We start from the raw sequence: 27,906 nt of genomic DNA on the forward strand, positions 1-27,906 counted from the left end.
GGTGCGAAGTCTCAGCTGCTTGGGGATCTGTGCACAGGGTGCAGGTTTTCCATTTGTCTGGGGACTTTATCTGAAGGTTACATGATGTTCTTGAGTTATTAAAGGTTCTCTTTACATTTAGGGATTTTGTATTAGGTTGGTAAGTGTCGAGTGGTTTGGGCGTCAGTCTCCATGGTGTGAAGTATCTGTGCAGTTCTCATTTGTTTCTGTCTTGAAGACTTTGGTCTGTTTGGAGGGTCTTTGTCACAGCATGTATGGTTATGGTCTCAGTTGTGTTTGAGGGTCTGAGACGAGTTGTGTGCTCTCTGTGCAGAGATTCAGTGAGCTCTTTTTGGTGTCTCTGGGTATCTATCTGGGCTGTCTGGAGTCTCTGTGTCAGAAATAAAACCTCTCATGTTCTTGGCTGTGAGGTCTCTGTCCGGGAACTGAGGGTTTGGAAGCTGGCAGATATGATTCTGAGGCCTGGAACCTGACATGCTGACTGTGTGTTGCTGAGTGTATCAGTTGTCTCCTGGAATCTCAGGTTGTTCATAATTATTATAGTGGGGCCAGTGCGTGTCTTGAAGGGTACCTGTGCATGTTAGCAATGTGTGTTGCCTGGCTCCAGACTATCCTTCAGCAAATGTTTTCTGAGCACCTGTAATCTACCTGAGCACTGTTGTTGGAGTTTGTGACGGGGCAGAACGGACCAAGTCTCTCCTTTGATAGACTTGGTGGTCAGTAAATAAATCAAGGGTGGCAGACACTATGAAGAAAGATAATGCTAGATCAGGGGAAAGGGTATATGTAGGTATGATGTTATTATTCAAGGTAAGGAGGGAAAGTCTCCCTGAAAGATGGCAAGTAAGCAGAGATCTGGAGGAAGTGAGGGAGCAGGCCATGGGGTTATCTAAGGGAAGAGCATTCCAGGCAGAAGGAACAACAAATGCAACTGTCCTGGTATGGAAATCTACTTGGCGAGCTCCTGAATGTCAAGGAGTCCTGTGATGCACTTGGTTTGGCATGTAGCACTCATTGAAAGGGGTCTGGTTGCTGCTGTCTGTGTTTCTCTCACAATTTGTGATCATCCGCATTTCACAGATGAAGGCCTGAGGGCTCCAACGTGTGCCCTGCACCTTCTCTCCTACCTATCCCTGAAATTAGGAGTGAGACCTTCTGGTCCATCGTGAGAGAGAGAGAGTTTGAGTGTCCCAGCTGCAGGGATGTCACGCTGAATGTCAGCCAAGCAGCAGAGATCGGTTATAATGTGGGAATCATGCCTCGTAACATTCGTACTCTTGATGGAGGGCAGGACTTAAGAAGGAAACAGGAACTGGGGCAAAGGACAGAGGCAGGAAGGGAAGTTGGAGGACAATGAGGGGAAAAAAAAAAAAATCGACTGGCTTCATCACATTGCTTGGGTTTGGCCCAGTTCACGTTGATTGGCTGACTGTATTATTACATAGTCACCTCTTCCTGTCCTTACCCTTTTTTTCCCTTCCCTTTTTTATGCCTGAGCAAGTCAGTCCTAAAGCCGTTAGGTGTTACCCGGTAAGGCATGTGTATGTGTAAATGGGCATCCCTGCCTGGAGAGTCAGAGCCCAAGATAGAAAGAAGGATATCCCTGGGGTTTGGGTGGGAAGGAGGCTAACTGCTACATGGATGCAAGGTTGAGTGAGGTGTGGAAGTCAAGGAGAAGGGATGGTTCTGCATAGATTGTGAGGAGGACCCTTTTGTGGAGGAGGGATCACTTATATGCATTGGGATTCATCAACTCATCAACTATTCAGCAAATACATAAGAATGCTGAGAGCCACGTCTGTCATTTTTGGAAAAGGGAATTTCCAGTATGGAAAGGAAGTAAACCAGAACAAATTCTCAGCAATTCTACTGGAATTAAAGGTCTCCACGCAAACTTCTTGTATTCGATAGGTGTGCATATGTGGCTAGACTGATATGTAACTATAGATGTGTGTGTATGTGTTTGTGTGATTGTGTGCACACATATATTCCCAAGTTACTGGAAACAGCAACATTCCAACGGCAATAATTACACCAGTCCCCAGATCCTAGCTTCTGAACCCCTTTCTCCACCAAATGATGGGTTCCCAGGCTGAGGAAGGAAAGGATAAATGAGCCTGGGTCACCTTGTCATGTCAGTAACAAGGGAAAGTTCAAGAATGATGGGGTGACGTCAGAGGGACACAGAATATAGCTTGAGAGCTCTCCCACTGGACGCACTCAGGACTCTTATGTTTTCCACCTTTCTTGAGGTATTATTGACATATAACCTGTAAGTTTAAGATGCCAATGTGATGAGTTGATACAGACATATTTGGCAAAACGATTACCACAGCAGGGTTGACACTCTATCCCCTCACATAATCCTTTTGAAAAACTGTTGAGGAAATAACATCTCAGATCTACCCTCTTAGCTTTCACTGTATTGTACAGTTTTGTTATTTATACTCGGCTATACATTGAATCCACGCAACTTATTCGTCTCATACCTGGAAGTTTGTGCCCTGTATTCAACATTTTGCGCAGGCCCTGGAAACCACCATTCTAAACACTTGGAAATTTCTGGAAGTTTGACTTTTTTAGGTTCTGCATATAAGTGAGAACATACAATATGTGTCTTTCTCTCTTTCACTTTCTTCACTTAGCATAAAGCCTTTGAAATCCATTCATGTTGTTCCAAAAGGCAGAATTTTCTTCTTTGTGACTGAATAATATTCCTTGTATATATCACTATTTCTCTTTTCAAATTAATTTATTTTAATTGGAGGATAATTACTTTACATTATTGTGATGTTTTTGTCGTACATCAACATGAATCGGCCATAGAGATTTACGTGTCCCCCATCCTGAACCCCCCTCCCACCTCCCTCCCCGCTCTATCCCTCTGGGTTTGCCCAGAGTACCGGCTTTGAGTACCCTGCTTCATGCATGGAGCTTAACACTGTCTCCCTTGCTGCCCTGCATGTAGGGTCATTGGTACCGTCTTTCTAAATTCCATATATAAGTGTTAATATAGAGTATTTCTCTTTCTCTTTCTGACTTACTTACCTCTGTGTCATAGGCTCCAGGTTCATCCGCCTCATTAGAACTGACTCAAGTGCATTCCTTTTTATAGTTGAGTAATATTCCGTTGTATACGTACCACAACGTCCTTCTCCGTTCGTGTGCCAGTGGGCATCTAGGTTGCATGCATGTCCTGGCTATTGTAAACAGTGCTGCAGTGAACATTGTCTGTTTCACTTCTGGTTTCCCCAGGGTTTATGCCCAGCAGTGGGATTGCTGGGTCACATGGCAGGTCTATTCCTAGTTTTTAAAGGAATCCCACACTGTTCTCCATAGTGGCTATACCAGTTTGCATTCCCACCCACTGTGTAAGAGGGTTGCCCTTCTTCCACACCCTAACCAGCATTTGTTGTTTGTAGACTTTTTGATGGTGGCCGTTCTGACTGGTGTCACCACATTTTCTATATCCATTCATCCCTTCATAGACACATGGTTGCTTACAACTTTTGGTTGAAGCTGCAAAGTAAATTTCAGGTAGTGTTACTCTTCCAATGTTGTTTTTCAGAATCATTTGGCTATTCTAGTCCATTTGCCTTACCACAGAAATGTTATCCTCAATTAGTCTATATGTACGAAAAAGTCCTGCTGGAATTTGTGACTGGAATTGTATGAAATTGATGGATGTGTGTGGGGACTACTGACATCCTAATTATATTGAATTTCTCAACCCGTGAACACACCATGTGCCCCCATTTTGTTACGTCTTATTTCTGCCATTGTTTCATCAAATCTAATTGTCGTATATCAAATTCTGAAGATCTGAATCTAATGAAGATATGAAAATATTAGCAGTCAGACGTTCATCAGTAATGCTTTATTTCTTCTGTAGTTTTTACATTGCCCGTTTATTGTGTTTCTTATTTTTTCTGCTAATGTTCATGATTGTTTAATCCAAGAGTATGGGTATTTTCTGGGGTAAATTGTGAGATGTTCAGCTGTGTTTTGGGATGGAGAGTCTGAGGACAGGGGCACAGGGGAGAGAGAGCAGAGTAGGGGTGGGGGAGGTGAACACGTGGGGGCAGGGACGGGGGGCTGCTAGTACAAGCGGAAACACAAGTGAAGAGACACAGGAGGAAGAGCTCCCCTTCTGCACCGTGCGTAGCTCTCCGTACATATACGCATAATGAAGTCTTTGAGTACTCATAGCTACACTGTGAGGTGAGCATCTGTAATGCTATCATCCCTTTCGTCAGCTGAGGAGCAGAGACACGTAGATGTTAGTGGGTGAATGCATCTGCACAAAATCACCTAGCTGGCCAGAGATAAGTCAGATTAGTTCCCAGGCCAGAGAGAAACAGCCAGGTGTGGGATCTGACTCCCAATCTGGAATACAGTGCAGTGTCTGGTGTAGTCTGGAACAAAAGGCAGATCTACATGTCCATCCACATGAAACATTACTATGGATCTGAGTATGGATTGGATACAGTGTCTCCTAAGTGGGTGAAAGACCATGGGGTGTCATGTCAGCATGCACACATCACAGAGAACTGTTCCTGGACCATACGGAGGTAAGCAGTGTTTCCTCTGACCAAGATTAGTGGAGCACCCTCATCATTATGGAAAGTAGCATAACCATAGTATAATATAATGATACACAGACAGAGCAACAGATACAATATCATGAAGAGATTACCTCCCCCATCTCGTAATTTTCTAAAATGCAGAGAACAAAACCTGGAAGGCAATAGACCACATACTACGTTTTTTTCTCTGAAGTGTGACATTCTAGATAATTTTCAAGTAACATTGTATTAGTATTGTAATTTGTTGTATCTTCATTGTTACATAGGCAGTTTTTCTATTATAATTGAAACATGGACTTTCTGAAGACTCGTTAACAGGTGTCTTGAGGTTTCAGCATAAAAAAGTTGTGTTGGTATCCCTGCCAAGTGAAAACCCAATCGGCGCACTGAACTCAGAAGTGATGTCTTTGGTACAGCAGGTGGGGGGCTGTGGGGAGTAGAGAGGTCCTGATGGAAGGCTAGCTAAGCCTGCAAGCATTGTGAACAAGGTCAGTGACTCCATAGGCTCAAACCAGAAAACAGCTCACAGGTGCCAAGGAAGACACTGGTGTTCCGTCCATTGAAATGTCTGTGTTAGGACTTTCAGACCTTGGCTCTGTTGGCTCCCATGATGCAGTGGGGCGGCTGTGGATGGGAGTCACAGCCTCCCCTGCAGCACTGCCCCGTTTGTGGGCGATCTGGAGCCCTTTTGTGATGTCTGGGAGTCGACAGATTCCGAAGAGAAAGGAGAAAGAAGATACATGGCGCAGGGCGTACATGCACCCACCCCGTGCATGTGGTGCTAGAGATGTGCCAGAGATGCAGGTGCAGCTTCTTAGAGGGACCAGGTGGGGATGAGCAGAGTTGAATTCGGTGACTCAGGAAGAAATGTGGAAGTGAATGTAAAGGGAGAAAACACATTGAGAGGGGTAAACAGCTCCAACTCCCAATTCTGTAGCAGGGTAGGTGCTCCATGACTGTTGTGAGAAGGCTGCCTGGTCTGAGCTCTGGGAGGGAGTGATGAGCATTCTAAGGACCCGCCATCAACCCTAAGCAGGGGGCGCTGAGTGTGTGAAGACAGAAGTCTCAGCCTTCACCACTGACACACACAGAAAGCTTCTTAGCCCCGCTGAGTGTGGGGCGGTGGCACCTCAGGGAAGCTCAAAGGGAAGGTGGAGGTGGTGGTTCAGTCACTCAGTCGTGTCCGACTATTAACGAGCCCATGGCCTGCAGCGCGCCAGGTTCCTCTGTCCTACACTATCTCCCTGAGTTTGATCAAATTAATGTCCATTGTGTTGGTGATGCTGTCTAACCATCTCACCCTCTGTCTCCCCCTTCTCCTGCCTTCCATCTTTTCCAGCACTAGGGTGTTTTCCAATGAGTCAGCTATTCTCATCAGGTGGCCAAAGTATTGCAGCTTCAGCATCAGTCCTTCCAGTGAGTATTCAGAGTATTCAGTATTCATTTCCTTTAGGAGGGGCAGAGTAGTTCTTCTTAGTGTCCGAGGGATTCTAAAGGGTCATCTCTCTAGCACCACAATTCGAAAGCATCACTCAGCCTTCCTAATGATCCAACTCACACATCTGTACACGACTACTGGAAAAACCACCGTTTTGACTCTGCAGACCTTTGTCAGCGAAGTGACGTCTCTGCTTTTAAATATGTGGTCTAGGTTCGTCATGGGTTTCCCCGGGGGCTCAGTGGTAGAGAATCTGTCTGCAGTGCAGGGGAATTCGGACACCTGGGTTCAATCCCTGGGTCGGGAAGGTTCCCTGGAGGAGGCCATGGCAATCCACTCCAGTATTCTCGCCTGGAGAATCCCCTGGACAGAGGAGCCGGGTGGGCCTTGGTCCATGGGGTCGTAAAGAGTATCCTGAGAGACATCACCTCCCAAACAGAATCTCTGGCCAATGGGCTGTCTCTCTAGCTTTACTCATCTCAAGTAAAATCTGTTCCCTGGCCTCAGAAGCCATGTGAGATCACGAAGGAAACTTGAGGCAGTGGTGCTTTAAGCAGCGATTTGGTGCGAGATCTTTATTCGTGTGGGCCAAGTGACTGCGGGGAATGAAATGGGGCAGGGTGATGAAGGAAATGAGATGATGAATTTATTGCCCCGGCCACCTCCCTGCCCCCAGGTAGCCGACTTCAGTAGGGCTGGCTGGTGTCAATGGCGCGTATATAGGCTCACTTGGAACAACATCCTGTGTGTGGTGTGAGGAACGTGGTGGGCAAATCAGACAGCATGGCCAAACATTCTTTCTCAGAGTGGATGGAGGGAGACGAGAGAAAAGAATGATGAACCATGGGTTAGTTGTGAGTCAGTTTCTAAAATCTCAGTATTTCTTCACAAGGGGTGTGTGTGTGAATTCTTTTCTTTATCTGAGAATTGGCTTTCTAGGTGAGGAAATTTCGTGAGAGACTCCTTGTGACATGTGGCAAGAGGTTGGGAGTGAATTGGGTTAAGGTCATTTTCCACGTGTTTCACACCAAATGTTTGTTTAAGGGGATAGCAGTGGCCTTAAAGAACTGAACTAAGTGGTTGAAATAAAGGTTTCAGTTCCTGAAATGTGAAGAGACTCTGGGATGTGTGTTCATCCTAGCCAGTAGTCACAGGCAACTCATAAACTCATAGGATTTGAACCGTGTCTTCCTAATGGCTTTTGCTTTCTGCCCTTGAATGTGGTGGAGGCCTCAGTTCCGGTGACTAAAGTTCCTAAGTAACAGTTCTCTGAGAAAAGTAGCTGTCTAGAAAAGAGCAGTGCCTGGGAAGCTGATCTAAAATTTTAATATAGCCTGTGAAGTAATTTTTGTTAGCTTCACCCAGGATATGATCATTCAAAGAATCTAGAGAGATGCACCTACTTCGGTATCTACCATTGGATTTTTCAAATGAACATACCGTAAGATTGGCCCGGTTTTCTTTCTTATTATTTATCTATTTATTGTTGGCTGCACTGAGTCTTTGTTGCTGCACGAGGCTTTCTCTAGTTGTGGAGAAGGAGGACTACTCTCTAGTGGCGGTGCATGCGCTTCTCATTTCAGAGAGTTTTCTTGTTGCAGAGCATGGACTCTAGGCTCGGTGCATGCGCTTCTCATTTCAGAGACTTCTCTTGTTGCAGAGCATGGACTCTAGGCTCGAGGGCTTCAGTAGTCGAAGCAGGTGGGTTCAGTAGTGACACACAGTCTTAGTTGCCCTGGGACAGGTGGAATCTTCCTGAACTAGGGACCGAACGCCTGCCCCGTTGCATTGGCAGGTGGGTTTTGTTTTATTTTTTAATCATTAATTTATTTTAATCGGAAAATAATTACTATGCCATATTGTGATGGCTTTTGCCATATATCAACATGAATCGGCCGCAGGTATACATGTGGCCTCCCCTCCTGAACCCCCATCCCACCCCCCTCCCCACCCTATCCCTCTGGGTTGCCCCAGAGCACTGGCTTTGGGTGCCCTGCTTCATGCATTGAACTTCCACTGGTCATCTGTTTTACATATGGGAATGTATATGTTTCACTGCTCTTCTCTCAAATCATCTCACCCTTGCCTTCTTTCACTGAGTCGAAAAGTATGTTCTGTACGTCTCTGTCTCCGTTGCTTCCCTGCATGTAGAATCGTTGCTACTGTCTTTCTAAATTCCATAAGTATGCATTAATAGAAGCCTTGTCTTTCTCTTTCTGACTGACCTCTCTCTGTATAACAGGCTCCAGATTCATCCACATCATTATCACTGATTGAAATGTGTTCCTTTTTATAGCTGAGTAATATTCCATTGTGTATGTGCACCACAACTTCCTTATCCATTCATCTGCCGATGGACATCTAGGTTCCCTCCATGTCCTAGCTGTTGAAAACAGTGCTGCTGTGAACATTGGGGTACATGTGTCTGTTTCACTTCTGGTTTCCTCAGGGTGGTTTCCCTCAGCAGTGGGATTGCTGGGTCATGTGGCAGTTCTGTTCCCAGTGTTTTAAGGATTGGCCACTCTGTTCTCCATAGTGGCTGTACCAGTTTGCATTCCCACCAAGAGAGGAAGAAGGTTCCCTTTTCTCCACACCATCTCCAGCATTTATTGTTTGTAGACTTTTTGATGATGGCCATTCTGACCTGTGTGAGATGATACCTCATTGTGGCTTTGATTTGCAGTTTTCTAATAATGAGTGATGTTGAGCATCTCTTCATGTGTTTGGTAGCCATCTCTATGTCTTTGGAGAAATGTCTCTTTAGATCTCCTGCCCACTTTTTATGGGGTTTTTCGTTTTTGTGGTATTGAGCTGCATGGGCTGCTTGTATATTTTGGAGATTCCTTCTTTGTCAGTTGTTTCATTTGCTGTTATATTCTCCCATTCTGAGGGCTGTCTTTTCACCTTGCTTATAGTTTCCTTCATTGTGCGAAAGCATTTAAGTTAAATTTGGTCCCTTTTGTTTATTTGTGTTTTTATTTCCATTACTCTGGGAGGTGGGCCATAGAGGATCTTGCTGTGATTTATGTCAGAGAGTGTTCTGCTGTTGGTCCTTTAATGGACCGGAACCTGATGGTCCAGAGTCGACAATGAGAGAGTGAAAGAAGGAAAGAGGCTAATAGTCCCTGGGTTATGCAGCTGGCTTCCGCGATCCAGGGAATCAGCCAGAAATAGAGAGAGAGAGAGAGAGAGAGAGAGAAAGAAGGAAAGAAAGACAGTCTCGGGGACCAAAGCTCTGATGGAGCAAAGGTGTTTTAATCAACATGGCATGGGCATATATACTGTCTTACAAGGTAATTATTCTCAGCAAAGATAAAGATTAAAATCCAGACTTACAGAACACAAGGTGATCCCTATTAAAGAGAGAAGAGGGTACTTATCACCATAATGAGAAACTAACGATGGAAATGCCTGGATTCCTTAGCCCCAGGAAAGGCGTGTCTCTCCTCTTAATTCCTGAATATTCAGGAATTATTAAGGGCCAAAAGTTTCCTGACAGATCCAAAAGAGCACACAGGAATCCTCCTGTTCAATGCATCCTGATATTCTGCTTATGGTTTCCTCTTAAGAGTTTTAGAGTTTTTGGTCTTACATTTAGATCTTTAATCCATTTTGAGTTTATTTTTTTGTGTGGTGTTAGAAAGTGTTCCAGTTTCATTCTTTTACACGTAGTTGAGCGTTTTCCCCAGCATCACGTGTTGAAGAGACTTTGTTTATGCCATTGTATATTTGTGCCTCCTTTGTCAAAGATAACCTGTGCATAGGTGTGTGGATTTATCTCTGGGTTCTCTATTTTGTTCCATTGATCTATATTTCTGTCTTTCTGCCATACTGTCTTGATGGCTGTCTTGATGGCTGTAGGTTTGTAATATAGTCTGTAGTATAGACTGAAGTCAGGAAGGTTGATTCCTCCAGGTCCATTCTTCTTTCTCAAGATTGCTTTGCGTATTCAGAGTCTTCAGTGTTTCCATGCAAACTGAGAAATTATTTGTTCTAGTTGTGTGAAAGATACCTTTGATAGTTTGATCGGGATGGTGATGAATCTACAGATTGCTTTGGGTAGTAGAGTCATTTTCACTATACTGATTCTTCCAATCCAAGAACATGGTACATTTCTCCGTCTCTCTGTGTCAACTTTGATTGCTTTCATCAGTTTTTTTTTTTTTTTTTTTTTACAGTTTTCTGTATACAGGTCTCTTGTTTTTTTACGTACCTTTATTCCTAAGTATTTTATTCTTTTCATTGCAATGGTGAATGGGATTGTTTACTTAAGTACTCTTTCTGATTTTTCTCTATGAGTTTATAGGAATGTAAGGGATTTTTGTGTGTTAATTTTGTATGGCAGGCACATTCTTTTTTTTAGTTTTTAAAATTTTTTTTATTTTTTCATTTATTTATTTTAGTTGGAGGCTAATTACTTTACCATATTGCAGGCACATTCTTAACCACTGGACCTCCAGGGAATTGCTGGCCTGCTTGTCCTTGGGTGTGCAGTTCTCTGGGCTCTGATACACGGAGAGATTGCAGTGATCACCACCGCGACCAGGACACAGGCCGAGTCCGTCACCCCAAAAACACCCAGCTGCTGCCCCTTTCTGGTGTCCTCTCCCACACCCCAATCCCTGGCACAAGGATCTGTCCTCCTCCACAGAGGACTTTGTCCTTTGCAATTTTAAAATTCCTTACGTATTCTGAATATAAGACCTTTCTCGGATCTGTCATTCACGAACATCTTTCCCCTAATAACAAATAGCTTCCCTTTTCGTTACAGGAGACATGAGTGATGAAATCTTCTTTTCCTCCCCACACTCAGAGCCCAATGTGGTGTAGCCAGCAAGTGCCCGTGAGATTCTTCAGAAGTGAAAATGAATTCTGCTGTCTGTCAGTCAGTCTGTGCTATCAGCTAGCCCCCAGAGCTGTATTTCTGCAGAAATCCACGAGTCTTCTGCAGACAGAGGCACTTGAGAACAGGTATATTTATTGGAGTCTGAACTTGCGATCTCATCAGAGAGCTTCAGAGCTCAACCCATCTTGCAGGACTTGTCTCCCAAGGGAGCTTTTCTTCTTGAAACTCAGAGGCGTGAATTTAGTCAGTGTGGGCATGTTTAGCAGGGCGAACATGGCATTTCAAGGTTGCTCATCTTTTACCAGGTATCAGACCACATTCAATGTATTTCTTTCTGTCACCTTATTTACTCCTCCTTCAAAGACCCGTCATTTTGGACGATTTCAGTCCTAATTGATGAGGTGAGAAAGCAGAAGACAGAGAAGTCAGGGGGATTGCTCAGAGTCATATAGGCCGCCAGAGGAAAAGTGACCCACAAACCTTGGCATCCTCCATTCAGAGCCCCCACTCTTTATTTCTTCAGTAAAGTTGCCATGCGTGCGTGCATGCCAAGTCACATCAGTCATGTCCAACTCTTTGCGACCACATGCCTGTTGCCCGCCAGGCTCCTCTGTCCATGGGATTCTCCAGGCAAGAATACTGGAGTGGGTTGCCACGCCCTCCTCCAGGGGATCTTCCCGACCCGGGAATCCAACCCACGCCTCCTGCAGCTCCAGCAATGCAGGAGGATGCTTTACTGCTGAGCCACCGGGGAGGCCCAAGGTTGACCTATGATATTATATTTGTTTCAAGTGCACAACAAAGTGATTCCATATTTTTAAACATTATGAAATGAATTGCCACAATAAGTTTGGTTACCATGTGCCACCACAGAGATTTATTATAAGATTATTGACTATATTCCCTGTGTGTACATTCCATTCCCATGACTTATTTTATAACTGGAAGTTTGTATCTCCTAACCCCTTCCCTGTTTTACACATCTCCCTACTCCTTCCTCCTCTGGTAACCACCAGTTTGTTCTCTGTGTCTCTGACTCTATTTCTGTCTTGTTTCCCATGCTCTCTTACTTATTTCTGAGGTTCCACATATAAATAAAACTCTGTGGTATTTGTCTTTCTCTGTGTGCCTAGTTTCACTTGGCATCATACCCTCTAGGTCCATCCATGTTGTCAACAATGACAAGATTTCATTCTTTTTTTAATTGCTGAGTAATATTCCACTATGTGTGTGTGTGTGTGTACACCATTTCTTCCTTTTTGACTCATGTATCGATGGGCACTTAGGTTCCTTCCAGATCTTGGATCCCCTTGGCTGTAAATAGCACTGCAGTGGACAGAGGAGCACATATATCTTTTGTGACTAGTGTTTCTTCTGTTCTTGAGGAAAATACCGAGAAGTGGAACTGCTGGATCATATGGTGGTTCTGGTTTTCAGTTTTTGAGGAAACCCTCATTGTCTCCATAGCGGCTGCACCAATAAACATTTCCACCAACACCGCACGAGGGTTTCCTTTTCTCTGCATCCTCGCCAACATTTCTTACTTGTTGTCTTGTTGATAATAGCTACTTGACAGGTATGAGAGAGTACTTCACTGTGGTCTTGATTTTCTAATCCCTGATGAGGAGATGTTGAGCATCTCTTCATGTGTCTATTAGCCATCTGTATCTCTTCTTTGCAGAAAGGTCTATTCACTGCTTTGCCCCGTTTTAAAATCAGGTTTTGGGTGTTTTCCCCAATACATCCTATGAGTCCTTTAGCTCTTTTGGATATCTATCTCTTTTCGGATGTGTATCACTTGCTCATATCTTCTCCCACTCAGCAGGTTGCCTTTTTCTTTTGTTGACGGTTTCCCTTGCTCTGTAAAAGCTTCTTAGTTTGATGAACTCCCATTTGTTTATTTTTGCTTTTGTTGCTCTTGCCTGAGGAGACATGTCAAAAAAACTATTGCTAAGACCTATGTCAAAGAGTGTCCTGGCTACGTCTTCTTCCAGGAGCTTTATGGTTTAAGGTCGAACAATTTCGTCTTTAATCTTCTGTTGTTTTTGTTGATTTTTGAATGTTGTGTACGAAAGGGGTCCGAGTTTTCCCATAACCTTTCATTAAAGAGATAGCATTTTCCATGATGGACGTTCTTGGCTCCTTTGTCATAGACTAATAGGCCATATGAGCGCAGGTTTATTTCTGACAGAGCATCCCCAACTGTACCCTGCGTAAAGGCTGGGGTGAAGTGAGAAGACCCGGTGACTTCAATGTCCGTCCACAGCTGGTGGCACACCAAGTCTGGATAAGGTACGTCATTGATGCTAGCCACAATGCACTGGGGCAGGGATGGTCATCCCCACCTGGCACAGGTTCCCCAGGGTGGGATGCGATGGGCTCACTCCAGCAGCCAACCCAGGTCGATCCCGCCATCCACAGTCCCTCAATTTAGCCAATCACGAAGGTTTTCACTGTTGTTGTTACATCCCCTCCATGCTGTGCCAGGCCGGCTGTTGAGAGGGGGAGGTGAGGAGGAATTGCATGGCCAGTCCCTGCCCCTGAGAGTTGAGTCATTAAGCAGAGGGGAGATCTGACACCCTTAGATGTGGTGGCGAGTGCGTCACGGATCCCCTGTGAGGCTGCGTTGCTAGGAGATGAGAGGAGTGATGAGGATCAGGGTAGATGAAGTGGACATGGCGGGGGAGGGGACAGGGTACTCTGGGTCCTTGCTGTGCCAGTCCCGACTGCTGAATTACCCACAGACTGCAAGAGGGCACCCGGAGGATGGATGGGCGGCTGTAAATGAGGATATCAGCAGTGCCACCCCCTCCCCACCTCAAAGTCTGTGTCCCCAACGTGCCTATTGGGTGTTGGTGGTCTGGGGGTCACTTCTGAGACAGCATACTCTCCCCAGTTACAGAGTAGGAGCCAGAATCCTGTGATGTGCAGAGATGTCCCGCCCGTCAAATCCTAGACCAGAGACCGAGCCATAGGAACCAACAGGCCAGAGAATGCTGGATGGGGAGTTGGCTTAAATGCAGTGGCCAAATAACAAATCTGAATGTACCTGTAGCAAGCAACGATATTGAACCATTCATTTAAAGACCTTCCCATAAAGGGAAGTCCTGGGCCTCCTGGTTTCATCAGTGACATCTATCAAATGTTTAAAGAAGAAATAGCACCCATCCTTCACAGAGTCTTCCTGATTAGACAGGAGGGAGGAGGGAACATTTCCTCATTCATCCTATAAGCACAGTATTAGCCCGGTACCAAAGCCAGACTTGACATCACCAGAAAGCTACAGATCCATATCTATCATGAATAGGGATGCATACACCCTCAACACAGTATCAGCAAAGCAAATAGAGAAACATTTTGCAAAGGGCTGTGCAAGATTTTTCCCAGGATTGCAGTATTGGACCAACACACAATTTCAGTTATGGGAAACAGCGTATTGATATAAGGAAGGATGGAAACCACCTGTCACCTTGACAGACAAAGAAAAAGCATTTGACACAGTTCAAGACCCGTTCATGACAAATAAGTCAATAACTAAATCAATAAACACGGTCAACCAGCTCAGGATGGAAGGGGTCGTCGTCGTGGTGCTGAAGGACATCCGCGAGAACCATCCTGCTCTCGTCACGTCACATCCAGTAGTGTCTGAGTGAATGCTTGCCTCTTGAGATCCAGACCAAGGACAGGGGGTCTGCTTCAACCGCCTCTATTCCACACTGCCGGAAGGGTCTAGCCTGTGCACCGTGCAAAAGGAGCAATGACATCATTGGGAAATGAGAAGCGAAACCTATGTCCACACAAATACTTGTCCTTACAGGTCTTTCACAGCAGCACTGTTTCTAATTTCCAAATAGTGGAGCAGCCTAAAAGTCTGTCAGCTGGAGAGTGGTAAACAAAGTATTCTGTATGTAGCCATACAGTGGAATAGCATAGACGGATAAAAAGTGATGAACTTCTGCTTTCTGCTGCCACGTGGGTGAGCCTGCAAAGCATTACGCTAAGTGAAAGAACCGAGACGCAAAAGGCCACTTCCTGCAGGAGTCCGTTGATATGAAATGCCCAGAAAGGGCAAATCTACAGAGAGGGAAATCAGACGAGAGGATGCCTGGGCCTGCAGGTCCTGTTGGGGATCGACTGCTGACGGGTACGCGGAACCTTTAGTGGCGCTGGCGGTGTTCCACACCTGCACTGTGGTGGGGGTTGCACCACTGTGTGAAGGTGCTAAAAGTCACTGCCCTGGGAGTGATGGGTGTGATTTGTGGGATGTAATTACACCTCAGTAAAGCAGTTTAGGAAGGTAATGCAGATGTCCAAGTGAGACATGTGGGGAAAGACATGCCATCGCTTTGTAACAAGGAGGAGTGCCCCTGCTCCTTCCACATTCTGGGTCCGGCCTCCTCCACGAGTGCTAGATGCTCCCTCCAGAGACAGTCGCTGTGCACGTCAGGTCCTCACGGGCATCCCCCATAAATTTCCCAACTACCTTGGCCAGTCCTCTGCCCGAGCAGGAGGGATCGATTTTCTTCCGTGCTTGCTGGCATTTTGGTTTCTGTGGACTGCAGGGGGCAGTGTTGCTCCGAGGAGCCGCTTGCCCGTTCCTCCCCCGCCCTTCGGGGTTGAAAAAAGGCTGTAATAAGCGACGGAGTTTTTTTCTGCGCTTGCGCTGTTTGGCTGCTTCGAAGTGCTGAGGAAAATGCTGAGATACATATTAAGCAAACTGAATGAGTAACAACAAAGAGAAAATATTAAGCAGATCAAGGGAAAAAAGTAGCAAATAACAGAAGAGGGCATCCCCATAAGATTATCAGCTGATTTCTCAGCAGAAACTCTGCAGGCCGGAAGGGAGTGGCATGATGTATTTAAAGTGGAGAAAGGAGAAGGTGAGGGTGGGATGTTTCAAAAGAACAGCATGTATATTATCTATGGTGAAACAGATCACCAGCCCAGGTGGGATGCATGAGACAAGTGCTCGGGCCTGGTGCACTGGGAAGACCCAGAGGAATCGGGTGGAGAGGGAGGTGGGAGGGGGGATCGGGATGGGGAATAAGTGTAAATCTATGGCTGATTCATATCAATGTATGACAAAACCCACTGAAATGTTGTGAAGTAATTAGCCTCCAACTAATAAAAAAATTTAAAAAAAATAAAAATAAAGTGGAGAAAGGGAAAAACCTACAGCCAAAAAGACTCTACCAAGCAAGGCTCTTCTTTCAGATTCAACAGAGGAATCAAAAGACAAGCAAAGGCTCAGAGAATTCAGCAGGACCACGCCAGCATTACAACAAAGACTAATGTAACAGCTCTAGGCAGAAACAAAAAGACCAATGGAACACAATAGGAAGCCCAGAGATAGATCCATGCACCTATGGGGCACGTCATCTATACCCAAGGAGGTAAGAATATACAATGCAGAAAAGACACCATCTTCAATAAGTGGTACTGTGAAAATTAGACAGTAACATGTAAAAGAATGAAATTAGAATACTTACTAACACCACAAGGGGGGGGGGGGGCGGGAAACTCAAAATGAATTAAAGACCAAATGTAAGACCAGATACTATCAAACTCTTACAGGAAAACATCGGCAGAACACACTAACAAAGATTTTAGCAATATCCTCTTTCCATTAATGGAAATAAAAATAAAGAAATGGGACCTCATTATACTTAACAGTATTTTACACAGCAAGTTCAGTTCAGTTCGGTTGCTTAGTCGAGTCTGACTTTTACACAGCAAAGGAAACTATAAACAAGGTGAAAAGACAACCCTCAGAATGGCAGAAAACAATTTCAAATGAAGCAACTGAAAAAGAATTAATCTCAAAAATATACAAGCATTTCATGTAGCTCAATATCAGAAATATAAACAACCCAATCAAGAAATGGGCAGGAGACCTAAAACAGACATTTTTCCAAAGAAGACATACAGATGGCCAACAAATACATGAAAAGATGTGCAACATTGCTGTTTATTCGTGAAATGCAATTCAAAAGTACAATCTTGTCAGAATGGCCACCATCAACAAATCTGCAAAACATCAATGCCAAAGAGGTTGTGGAGAAAGGGAATCCTCTTGCACTGTTGGTGGGAATGTAAATTGGTACATACACTGTGGAGCACATTGTTTATCCTCCCCCTGTTTGTATTTTTTTTTTTTTTGCAGTTTTTTCTTGTAGTTTATTTCTAAGCCCACAGCATTGTGATCAGAAAAGACTCTTGACGTGATTTCAATTTTCTTAAATTTATGTGGCTTGATATGTGACTCAAGATATGATCTATAAAGAATGTTCTATGTGCACATGAGAAGAAAGTGTATTCTGCTGCTTTTGGATGGAATGGCCTAGAAATAGCAATTGAGTACATCTGGTGTAATGTGTCATTTAGGGGCTGTGCTTCCTTCTTGATTTTCTGTCTGGATGAGCTCTTCGTGGATGAAAGTGGAGTGCTAAAGACCCCCACTATTATTGTGTTGCTGATGTTTTCTCCTTTTGTGGCTGTTTATATATTGAGCTGCTCCTATGTTGGGTGCATATTTATTTACAATTGTTGTGTCTTCCTCTTGGAATAATCCATTGATCATGATGTGGTGTCCTTGAATCTTGCAACAGTCTTTAAAGTCTATTTTGTCTGATGTGAGTATTGCTACTCCAGGTTTCTTTAGATTTCCATTTGCATTGAATATCTTCTTCCATCCCTTCACTTTCAGTCTGTATGTGTACCTAGATTTGAAAATGGGTCTCTTGTAGAGAGTATTATGTGTGCTGGGCTGTGCTTTGTCACTCAGTCGTGTCTGCCTCTTTGCGACCCCATTGACTGCACCCCACCAGGCTCCTCTGTCTGTGGGGCTTCTCCAGGTAAGAATACTGAAGTGGCTTGCCATGCCCTCTTCCAGGTCATCTTCCCAACCCAGGGATCGAATCCAGGTCTCCTGCATTGCAGGCAGATTCTTCACAGACTGAGCCACCAGGGAAGCCCAAGAATACTGTAATGGGTAGCCTATCCCTTCTCCAGGGGATCTTCCCAGTGCAGAAATCAAACAGGGGTCTCATGCATTATAGGCAGATCCTTTACCAGCTGAGCTACCAGGGAAGCCCAGACCGTATTATACATGGGTCTTCATTTTTTTTAAATCGTTATCTCTCTCTTTTTTTTTTTTTTAGGATGCAGCATTTCATCCATTTACATTTAAGTTAATTACTGACATGTGTGTCCTTATTGCCATTTTAAAAATTGTCTTGGGTTTGTTTTAAAGGTGTTTGTTCTAAACTTCCTTTCGTGACTTGATGACTATCTTTAGTGTTGTGAATGGATCCCTTTTTTCTTTTTTGTGTCTCTATCTATTGTAGATGTTTGGTTATCATGAGTTTTTTTGTTCTAGCTGTCTATACACACACCACATAGACACGTGTGTGTGTATGTGTGTGTGTATATATATGTGTATATGTGTGTGTGTGTATACACACACATATAATACACATGTGTATATATGTATATATATGTGTGTGTGTATATATGTGTATGTATATACACACATGTGTATGTATGTGTATGTGTATATATACATATGTGTATATATATGTGTGTGTGTGTGTATAGGTATATATGTATATATGTATGTATATATACATATATGTGTGTGTATATACATGTGTGTGTGTGTGTGTGTGTGTGTGTATTATATATGTCTCCAAGGTGGTTCAGTGCTAAAGAATCCCTCTGCCAATGAAGGAGATGCAGAAGATTTTGGTTTGATTCCTGGGTTGGGAAGATCCCCTGGAGGAGGAAGTGGAAACCACTCCAGTATTATTGTTTGGAAAAATTCCATGGACAGAGGAGCCTGGAGAGTCCATGGAGTTGCAAACAGTCAGACATGCCTGAGTAAAAGAGTATATATATACATGTATATATGCTTGAACTTTTACCTGGTCTCTTAATTTCAAATGCATTTTCAATATCCTGCATTTGTACTCCCATCCTCTCGTAACTGCTGGTTTTGATATCATATTTGTGTGTGGATGAGTTCCCATGTTTACTGTGTGTCTGTCTGTACTGGTGAGCTTTCCCATTCATAATTCTCTTAAATCTAGTCATGGCATTTTGTTTCTGCGTAGAGCTATTACATTAGTCTTTGTTGTAAAGCTGGTGTGGTCCTGTTGCATTCTCTGAGCCTTTGCTTGTCTTTTGATTCCTCTGTTGAATCTGAAAGAAGAGCCTTGCTTGGTAGAGTCTTTTTGGCTGTAGGTTTTTTCCCTTTCTCCACTTTAAATACATCATGCCACTCCCTTCTGTCCTGCAGAGTTTCTGCTGAGAAATCAGCTGATAATCTTATGGGGATGTCCTCTTGTGTTATTTGCTACTTTTCCCTTGATCTGCTTAATATTTTCTCTTTGTTGTTACTCATTCAGTTTGCTTAATATGTATCTCAGCATTTTCCTCAGCACTTCGAAGCAGCCAACCGGCGCAAGCCCAGGAAAAAAAAAAAAAAAAAAAATCCGTCGCTTATTACAGCCTTTTTTCAACCCCGAAGGGCGGGGGAGGAATGGGCAAGCGGCTCCTCGGAGCAACACTGCCCCCTGCAGTCCACAGAAACCAAAATGCCAGCAAGCCCGGAAGAAAATCGATCCTTCCTGTTCGGTTTTCGGGCAGAGGCCTGGCCAACGTAGTTGGGAATCTTACGGGGGATGCCCCTGAGGACCGGAGAAAGAAAGGGAACCTCTGGAAGAGGCCCGGGCAAACCACCCCTGGACCGCGCGAGTTCCGCTCGACCCGCCCACAGAACCACAGCGAGGCGGGCAAGAAGTCAGGGCGTCCAGGAAGCTCTGGAGTTGCTGAGGGCTGGTTCTGGGCCTGCCCCGGGGAGCAGTGATGTCAGTGCCAGTCTCCCAGCTGGCGTCCGCTGGGAGATTTCTCCCCGAAACTGTTTGGAACTCTCCACTGAGGGACCTGATCCGTGATGTCCGGGTCCTGTCCAACCTGGCCCCACAAGATGGTTATTTTGAGAGACTACCCTGCCCTCTTCTCTGTCAGTCGACTCTGGATTGAAGTCCCTTCCTGACTCACCTTCCTTGCAGTGAGCTGAGCAACTTGTACTATGTAACAGCTGATTACTTCCAGGTGCTTTGCATTCTAAATGTGTTATCATGTCATAATCTTGAGAGAGTGGATGAGTCGATTTCTATGTAGTTTCCCTTCCCGCCCCCTTTCATTTAGTATCTCATTGTAATAAATATGTTATTGTTGTTTTTCAGGCCGTAGGTCGTGCCCGACTCGTTGTGACCCCATGGACTGCATGCAGCACGTCAGGAGGCTTCCCTGTCCTTCACCATCTGCCGGAGCTTGCTCAAACTCATGTCCATTGAGTCAGTGATGCCATCCAACCATCTTGTCCTCTGTCATCCCCTTCTCCTCCTGCCGTCAATCTTCCGCAGCATTGCAGGCTGTTTCACCCTCAATCCCAGTGAGCATTTTATTTCACTCTTCCACTGGGGAGGGGAATGTATCCTGCAAGCCAGTGTGCAAACTACAATCTGACAGATTTGAGACCTGAACATAGGGACACTCTCTGAGGAACCCTGAGAACCTGGAGAGCTGACTCTCCCTCTGTGTGCCACAGCTCCCAAAGGCATACAATGAGGGCAGTAATGGCATCTGCTTCTTGGGTGGTGTCCAGCATCACTTACCCAGCAGGATCTTAGGTTGGCACTTGTCCCTGTCATGTTATTATTGTAGGTGGCTCAGATGGTAAGGAGTCAGCCTGCAGTGCAGGATAGCCAGGTTCAATCGCTGGGTTGGGAAGATCCTCTGGAGAAGGAAATGGCAACCCACTCCATTATTCTTGCCTGGAGAATCCCATGGGCAGAGGAGCCTGGAAGGCTACAGTCCAAGGGGGTCTTAAAGAATCAGACACGTCTGAGCCACTTTCACTTCCACTTGGCGGGATGATTTTCAAGTCAAAACTCACTGTCATAATAAAGTTCTCTTTAAACACACAGGAATTCCTCAACGATCGGAAGCAAGAGAAGGGTGACCACTCCGTCCACTCTTATGCAATATATCAGCTTATATTCTTTTATTGTAATTTTACGTGTCAATGGGTCCGGTGAAAGTTCTCACAACGGGCTCTCTGAAGGGCTCAGATGCAGTTTGAATCAGCCAACCGGCACAAGCGGAGGAAAAACAACAACAAAATACCAGCCGCTTCTTATGGCAAAAGGCTTTCTGTCACTTTATGAAAGCGCGAAGGGCTGAGGAAAAGCCGGCCCGGCGACACTGTGGAGCAACACTGCCACCTGCAGGCCACAGAAACCAAAACGCCGCAAGCCCGGAAGAAAATTCATCGTTCCTGCTGGTTTTCGCGCAGAGGACTGGACAGCGCGGATGCGAAAGTTAAGGGAGGTGCCCGTAAGGACGAGAGAAAGGAAGGGAATCTCTCGAAGGGGTCCGGCCAAACCACCCCTGGACTGCGAGCCGTCCGCGGAACCGTAGCAACAGGGGCAGGAAGTCAGGGTGTCCGGGAAGCTCCGGAGCTTGGCGGGCGGGGCTGCCCTCCGATTGGCTGGCTCTGGGCCTGCGCGCAGCCGCCCAGTGAGGCCCGTGCCAGTCTCCCGGCCCTGGTCGGCTGGGAGTTTTCTCCGGGACCCTGTTTGGAAGTCTCCACTGAAGAACCTGACCGGTGACGTCCGGGTCCTGTCGCCCACTGCCGAAGCCCCCCACGTGCGGGAACGTTGCAAGTCCCCTGTCCATTCTCCCTCCCACCCCCGGCCTGTGAACGCGTCCCTCCCGTGGTACACTCACTGTTCTCTCAGCCCTCACTCTTCTGATCCGTCCTCAGTGCCCACGAGGCTCACCCGGTCACCCCGGAGACTCTCCGTCCTTAGCGATGCTCCCCTCCTCCCCACCCGAGCATCCCTCTGCCCACGGTCCCGCCCCGGGCATCAGGAAAGACCGCGCCCCTCGTGGTGTCCTGCTTCTAGCATTCCTCCCTGTCATCACCCTCAACGTGACGTCCTGTCCTGCAGCTCCTTCGCACTAGTGCCAGTGCACTGATACCACAACCTCCTGGAGACCTCCAGCTCACCGACCACGCGTCCTTTCACACCGTGCGCCAGGCCCCTCCTCGATGGGCTGAGCCAGGGCTGGAAGCTGTCCCCCGCAAACACACCTCTCCCCCACAAACACACCTCTTGTGCTCCTTGCACCCTCCTGCCTACCCACTCCCTGTCTGAGCACCTGAGCATCGAGGAGAAAACTTTACAACTTCACAGAAGTGTTTTATCTTAAATCCGCGGCCGGAGTAGACCGCTGTTCAGTTTCACGGTCACCTAGCTACACTCCTACACTACACACTAGTAACCTTCCTCCACGCTAATGACCCCCCCCGTGGGATTTCTCAAGTTTCCCAGTCCCCATCTGCATGTTTCTGCCCAGCACCATGCCCGGGATTGTGGTTTAAGGAACTGGGTGGATGGCCGTGCCCATCCATGAGACAGGGAACGTTGGCCTTGGGCTACTAGCAGGCCTGCAGGGATTATGGGACATCTGAGTGCAGATGCCCCATATGTCTCGGCCTGTGGGGAATATGGGGCCCAGGTGAGATGTCCTAGGTAGATTTAGTGATAGGAAAAGCCATCAGCATACAGGGGCATAACGGATGAAAACAAGTCAGATGGGTAAAAGCTCTGGCGGGCGGGGGGGGCGGGCGGGAGGTGACGTTGTCACCCAAGGATCATGTATGGAGTGGAAGAGCACAGGGCAGAGGCTGGAAACCAGAGGGAAACAAAGCCCAAGTTATAGGAGGGGATCAAAGTAAATGGACAGACAAGGAGACTTAGAAGTAATGGACTGAGAGGTAGGGGGAAGCCAGGGTGGGCTGCCGTCACAGACTCTGACCAAGGAAAGTGGTTTTGAAAACGGAAATGTGTCTGTGGCCAGTACAGCACTGGGTACCATGGTTTGGCCCGCGGAGCTCCTGGGAGACGTGAGCAAGCGGATGTTCTGTGGATGGGCGCGTGGAGGAGGAATGGAGAGGTAACCAGATAAGGATGTTCCTGGTGTCTATGCTCTCAAGAAGCATGGCTTGAAAGGAATCTAAGACGCAGCGTATTGGAAGTAGTGGGCTGTGTGCTCGCAGCGTCTGCTCTCCTCTCCTGGCTCCACCTGGTGATGCTGACCTGCACCGCCCGTGGGTGGGGGTGGTGAAACTTGCATTTTTGTCTCCCTCCTCTTGCTGTGGGCCCGGTCCTCCCTGGCTGACTGAGCCTCAGCCACCCCGCTGGCATCTGCAGAACCCTCTGAATCTGGGTCTGATCGACCAGCCCGTCCCCGGGCAGGGACGTCCACTCCTCAGCCTCAGCCTCAGCCACAAGGTCCCCTAGCCCATTGCCTGCTTAGGCTTCGTCTGGATTCAGTCCCTTTCCACATTTCTCCCTCGGGTGATGCAGAGCCCTCCCTTGGATCTCACCTGCACCGCAGCAGGAACCAAGATCAGCTCCAGAAACGAAATTCCTAAACGACAGCCACCCTTCTGCCCAAAGACAACATTGGGTCATTGCGCAGTGTGCGCCCTGTGAGTCCCAAGTGTGAATGGGGTGGAATCCTCCTTTCCCTGGTCTTCCTCTTCACTTCTTGTCACACCTCCCTTGTCTGAGCTCTCTCACCTCTGCCCGCCACTGCCTCTGTGGGCCGTTTCCCCCGCTGTGACTGGGACGCTCTTTTCTTTGGCTTGTCTTTCATTTGACCCAAGACTTCCCATACACTATCCAGGTCAAAGGGGGCATAGTGTAGAATGTGTACCTTGTCGAGCACATCTAGGAGACGCTGTTGTCACATAAGCCCCACACCCCTGGAATATTAAAAAACAGAGGGCTTAAAAACACAAGAGTCAAACATGCCTAAGGTGCCTGAGGTGTTGGCTAAGATGGGCAGTGAAGAGTGTCTGTGGGATCAGGAAGAATGGATATTAATGATGGCCATGACGAGAGCAGTTACAGTGAAGTGACTGGGACAAAAGCTCCACGGAAGGGGGCTGAGGAGGGACTATCTCAGCAGAGTTTGAAGCAGTTTTGCTTTGAAGGCCAACCGGTGATGTGCCAGTAGCTGCAGAATAGGGTGGTGGAAGACGGTGGGTTTCCCCCGTTGCTGTGGAACGCTCCGATGTAGAGGGAGCAGGTGCTGGTTGAGGAGACAGGAATGATAACTGCAGGTGCAACGTCCCTGAGAAGGTGCAAGGCGTGGGATCCCAGGCCGAGGTGAGGGGTGGGTGCAGTCAGGAGCAGGCGTGCAGAGGGGCAGCAGAGTGCCAGGCCAGCAACATGCAGACGGGGACTGGGAAACTTGAGAAATCCCACGGAGGGTCATTAGCGTGGAGGAAGGTTACTAGTGTGTAGTGTAGGAGTGTAGCTAGGTGACCGTGAAACTGAACAGCGGTCTACTCCGGCCGCGGATTTAAGATAAAACACTTCTGTGAAGTTGTAAAGTTTTCTCCTCGATGCTCAGGTGCTCAGACAGGGAGTGGGTAGGCAGGAGGGTGCAAGGAGCACAAGAGGTGTGTTTGTGGGGGAGAGGTGTGTTTGCGGGGGACAGCTTCCAGCCCTGGCTCAGCCCATCGAGGAGGGGCCTGGCGCACGGTGTGAAAGGACGCGTGGTCGGTGAGCTGGAGGTCTCCAGGAGGTTGTGGTATCAGTGCACTGGCACTAGTGCGAAGGAGCTGCAGGACAGGACGTCACGTTGAGGGTGATGACAGGGAGGAATGCTAGAAGCAGGACACCACGAGGGGCGCGGTCTTTCCTGATGCCCGGGGCGGGACCGTGGGCAGAGGGATGCTCGGGTGGGGAGGAAGGGAGCATCGCTAAGGACGGAGAGTCTCCGGGGTGACCGGGTGAGCCTCGTGGGCACTGAGGACGGATCAGAAGAGTGAGGGCTGAGAGAAGAGTGAGTGTACCACGGGAGGGACGCGTTCACAGGCCGGGGGTGGGAGGGAGAACGGACAGGGGACTTGCAACGTTCCCGCACGTGGGGGGCTTCGGCAGTGGGCGACAGGACCCGGACGTCACCGGTCAGGTTCTTCAGTGGAGACTTCCAAACAGGGTCCCGGAGAAAACTCCCAGCCGACCAGGGCCGGGAGACTGGCACGGGCCTCACTGGGCGGCTGCGCGCAGGCCCAGAGCCAGCCAATCGGAGGGCAGCCCCGCCCGCCAAGCTCCGGAGCTTCCCGGACACCCTGACTTCCTGCCCCTGTTGCTACGGTTCCGCGGACGGCTCGCAGTCCAGGGGTGGTTTGGCCGGACCCCTTCGGGAGATTCCCTTCCTTTCTCTCGTCCTTACGGGCACCTCCCTTAACTTTCGCATCCCCGCTGTCCAGTCCTCTGCGCGAAAACCAGCAGGAACGATGAATTTTCTTCCGGGCTTGCGGCGTTTTGGTTTCTGTGGCCTGCAGGTGGCAGTGTTGCTCCACAGTGTCGCCGGGCCGGCTTTTCCTCAGCCCTTCGCGCTTTCATAAAGTGACAGAAAGCCTTTTGCCATAAGAAGCGGCTGGTATTTTGTTGTTGTTTTTCCTCCGCTTGTGCCGGTTGGCTGATTCAAACTGCATCTGAGCCCTTCAGAGAGCCCGTTGTGAGAACTTTCACCGGACACATTGACACGTAAAATTACAATAAAAGAATATAAGCTGATATATTGCATAAGAGTGGACGGAGTGGTCACCCTTCTCTTGCTTCCGATCGTTGAGGAATTCCTGTGTGTTTAAAGAGAACTTTATTATGACAGTGAGTTTTGACTTGAAAATCATCCCGCCAAGTGGAAGTGAAAGTGGCTCAGACGTGTCTGATTCTTTAAGACCCCCTTGGACTGTAGCCTTCCAGGCTCCTCTGCCCATGGGATTCTCCAGGCAAGAATAATGGAGTGGGTTGCCATTTCCTTCTCCAGAGGATCTTCCCAACCCAGCGATTGAACCTGGCTATCCTGCACTGCAGGCTGACTCCTTACCATCTGAGCCACCTACAATAATAACATGACAGGGACAAGTGCCAACCTAAGATCCTGCTGGGTAAGTGATGCTGGACACCACTCAAGAAGCAGATGCCATTACTGCCCTCATTGTATGCCTTTGGGAGCTGTGGCACACAGAGGGAGAGTCAGCTCTCCAGGTTCTCAGGGTTCCTCAGAGAGTGTCCCTATGTTCAGGTCTCAAATCTGTCAGATTGTAGTTTGCACACTGGCTTGCAGGATACATTCCCCTCCCCAGTGGAAGAGTGAAATAAAATGCTCACTGGGATTGAGGGTGAAACAGCCTGCAATGCTGCGGAAGATTGACGGCAGGAGGAGAAGGGGATGACAGAGGACAAGATGGTTGGATGGCATCACTGACTCAATGGACATGAGTTTGAGCAAGCTCCGGCAGATGGTGAAGGAGAGGGAAGCCTCCTGACGTGCTGCATGCAGTCCATGGGGTCACAACGAGTCGGGCACGACCGACGGCCTGAAAAACAACAATAACATATTTATTACAATGAGATACTAAATGAAAGGGGGCGGGAAGGGAAACTACATAGAAATCGACTCATCCACTCTCTCAAGATTATGACATGATAACATATTTAGAATGCAAAGCACCTGGAAGTAATCAGCTGTTACATAGTACAAGTTGCTCAGCTCACTGCAAGGAAGGTGAGTCAGGAAGGGACTTCAATCCAGAGTCGACTGACAGAGAAGAGGGCAGGGTAGTCTCTCAAAATAACCATCTTGTGGGGCCAGGTTGGACAGGACCCGGACATCACGGATCAGGTCCCTCAGTGGAGAGTTCCAAACAGTTTCGGGGAGAAATCTCCCAGCGGACGCCAGCTGGGAGACTGGCACTGACATCACTGCTCCCCGGGGCAGGCCCAGAACCAGCCCTCAGCAACTCCACAGCTTCCTGGACGCCCTGACTTCTTGCCCGCCTCGCTGTGGTTCTGTGGGCGGGTCGAGCGGAACTCGCGCGGTCCAGGGGTGGTTTGCCCGGGCCTCTTCCAGAGGTTCCCTTTCTTTCTCCGGTCCTCAGGGGCATCCCCCGTAAGATTCCCAACTACGTTGGCCAGGCCTCTGCCCGAAAACCGAACAGGAAGGATCGATTTTCTTCCGGGCTTGCTGGCATTTTGGTTTCTGTGGACTGCAGGGGGCAGTGTTGCTCCGAGGAGCCGCTTGCCCATTCCTCCCCCGCCCTTCGGGGTTGAAAAAAGGCTGTAATAAGCGACGGATTTTTTTTTTTTTTTTTTTCCTGGGCTTGCGCCGGTTGGCTGCTTCGAAGTGCTGAGGAAAATGCTGAGATACATATTAAGCAAACTGAATGAGTAACAACAAAGAGAAAATATTAAGCAGATCAAGGGAAAAGTAGCAAATAACACAAGAGGACATCCCCATAAGATTATCAGCTGATTTCTCAGCAGAAACTCTGCAGGACAGAAGGGAGTGGCATGATGTATTTAAAGTGGAGAAAGGGAAAAACCTACAGCCAAAAAGACTCTACCAAGCAAGGCTCTTCTTTCAGATTCAACAGAGGAATCAAAAGACAAGCAAAGGCTCAGAGAATGCAACAGGACCACACCAGCTTTACAACAAAGACTAATGTAATAGCTCTACGCAGAAACAAAATGCCATGACTAGATTTAAGAGAATTATGAATGGGAAAGCTCACCAGTACAGACAGACACACAGTAAACATGGGAACTCATCCACACACAAATATGATATCAAAACCAGCAGTTACGAGAGGATGGGAGTACAAATGCAGGATATTGAAAATGCATTTGAAATTAAGAGACCAGTAAAGTTAAACAAGCATATATACATGTATATATATACTCTTTTACTCAGGCATGTCTGACTGTTTGCAACTCCATGGACTCTCCAGGCTCCTCTGTCCATGGAATTTTTCCAAACAATAATACTGGAGTGGTTTCCACTTCCTCCTCCAGGGGATCTTCCCAACCCAGGAATCAAACCAAAATCTTCTGCATCTCCTTCATTGGCAGAGGGATTCTTTAGCACTGAACCACCTTGGA

At 47.2% G+C, this 27,906-nt stretch overlaps 4 long non-coding RNA genes across 8 annotated transcripts in view; 2 read left to right on the forward strand and 2 right to left on the reverse strand.

The window, feature by feature from the left end:
- LOC122689036 overlaps positions 1-27,906 on the reverse strand; it is a 574,758-nt gene that overhangs the window by 534,222 nt on the left and 12,630 nt on the right. The gene's annotated exons all lie outside the window — the stretch shown is intronic.
- LOC122689043 lies at positions 7,378-11,499 on the forward strand. The gene is made up of 3 exons (XR_006339708.1): positions 7,378-7,465; positions 7,685-7,819; positions 10,458-11,499. It is a non-coding gene; the product is annotated as an uncharacterized LOC122689043 (long non-coding RNA).
- Positions 20,171-22,131, forward strand: LOC122689041. The gene is made up of 2 exons (XR_006339706.1): positions 20,171-20,327; positions 20,863-22,131. It is a non-coding gene; the product is annotated as an uncharacterized LOC122689041 (long non-coding RNA).
- On the reverse strand, positions 24,333-26,292 carry LOC122689042. Its single transcript, XR_006339707.1, has 2 exons — positions 26,137-26,292; positions 24,333-25,601 (listed from the first exon to the last, which is right to left on the reverse strand). It is a non-coding gene; the product is annotated as an uncharacterized LOC122689042 (long non-coding RNA).

Source organism: Cervus elaphus, chromosome X (genome assembly GCF_910594005.1).
Source record: "Cervus elaphus chromosome X, mCerEla1.1, whole genome shotgun sequence".
In the NCBI taxonomy this organism is placed as follows: domain Eukaryota; kingdom Metazoa; phylum Chordata; class Mammalia; order Artiodactyla; family Cervidae; genus Cervus; species Cervus elaphus.